The following is a 2,105-nucleotide window of genomic DNA, read 5'->3' on the forward strand; positions in this document are numbered from 1 at the left end:
GCAACTGTTGAAAATGTCACACTAATTCATGAATATTCCTTAAACCACGAATTGGTTTTTGAGAAGCAAAACAAAACCAAAACCAAAACACCTTGGCATTATGGGAAATGATTATTCATTGTGCAAAAATTTATTGCACTCATATCTCTCCGGGGAAGGGTTAGACACAGTGACTTGTCTTAAACTGCCTACCGGAGTTCTTCTGTATTCAAATTCTCATATCCTCCTCTCACTTTGACATACCTGCTTAGCATTTGGATACAGTTGCCTTTTATTTTGGGAACACAGAGCAAAACATGGGGAAAATGAATCCTCTGGGGCCTGAACAGCGTGGATCATGAGGACGGATGTTTGGGGTTCTGATCTCACTCTGTCAACATTGACCATCTATCCGATCCTGATGGAGGTGCCCATATGCTCTTTAAAAATATTGTTTATTTTTGTGCTATGTGGAGCCATCTGAAGTGAGGGCAGGGCCTCCTTTGCCTGGGCCTAAGAGAGATACTGCTTTTTATCACCCTCAATTTCTTTTGATAGTTCCTGTTTTTGAAGTAAAAAAATTACACATCACTCAGTATTTCCTTTTCTAGGGCAAATACTCTAACTTTAGTTAATACTTTGTGTTGGCCATTTTTGTGATTTTCTTACAGTTGATGTCAATACATATAGTTTTGCCTGATCAGCATCCACTTCTTCTTTGGTTATAGTGCTTCTCTTTACTGAACCACTTTTTGATTCTTGGTCTGTTTGATTCAAGTGAGACTCATTACACCCCTTGTTCCAGGGATGGGCATATGACCACAAGTCCCTGGTCACAATGGTTTTGCAAGAACTTTTGGGAAGTAGGTACTATTTTCTTTTAAGACTATGAGTACTAACGACATTGTGGGTAAGCCTGTCACAGCCAGCGGTCAACATTGGCATCATTTAAAAGGCACCAAGTAGAGCCAATATACACATCCCCCAACACACACACACACACACACACACACACACACACACACAGACACAGACAGTAGTGATGATATTATTTGATTCTTCAGATGAAGTTAATTTTACCCTGTATTTTTCAATTATATGAGCTAATAAATTTTCTTTTGCTTAAGATATTTCAATTGGATTTTCATTACTTGTTACTAAATTAATCTTATTATCTCCTAAATGATATTTGACTGACTTGATTTTTCTTAACCAGAAGATAACGTTTGACCCATGCTACCAACAATGAGAGAATTGCTTCATGTTTTTGTAAGTCAGATTCTACTGACCTATAATCACTTCCCTTTTCCCCTCTCCTTCTAGCATTGTTTTGCCGACTCATTTTCACGATTATGGCCTCCATTTTGTTTTTTGCAGTACTTATATAAATCAGATCATTCCTTACCTTAAATAGATGTAATTTGTTGTGAAGATGATTATTGAGAATAAAAATTAAAGAAGAATTACTTGGACTGAAAGTTTCATTTAGGTGGCATAATATAGAAAGATCATAAATAAGACAGAAGATCATCTCACCCGGCATACAAAGAGGTAGACTGGTGTAGTGCAGTGGTTCTCAGATTTTACCGTGCATAAAAATCATCAGGCAAGCTTGTTAAATATACCGATGCCTAAACTTCATACACAAAAGTTCTCTTTCAGTAGATCTGAGGTGGAGTCCAGGACTGTACATTAAAGCACTCCAAAGCAGGCAAACTAATAATGGTAGAAAAAAATAAGAACAGTGGTTGCATCCAGGGTGGGGTGGAGGTTGACTGAGAAAGGAGATGAGAAAACTTTTGGGGTGATGACAATGTTCTATATTTTCATAGGGGTTTGGGTTGAAGATGGTGTAGGCATTTGTCAAACTCATTGACTGGTACACTTAAAATCTGTGCATTTAACTGTATTTCAAGTTTATCTTAAAAGAGAAACAACTAAAAACCAATACTGAACTCTAGTTAATGGTATGCTTGCTGAAATGTTTATGGGTGAAATGTACTGATGCCTGCAATTTATTTTGGAATGCATCAAAAATAAGATGGATTGATGGATGGATAGAGGGATGGGTAGATGAACAGATATGTAATAAAGAAAGTATAAAAAAAACCAGACCCAGTGCTGTC

The sequence above is a fragment of the Trichechus manatus genome, unplaced genomic scaffold (genome assembly GCF_000243295.1).
Source record: "Trichechus manatus latirostris isolate Lorelei unplaced genomic scaffold, TriManLat1.0 scaffold00104, whole genome shotgun sequence".
Lineage (NCBI taxonomy): Eukaryota > Metazoa > Chordata > Mammalia > Sirenia > Trichechidae > Trichechus > Trichechus manatus.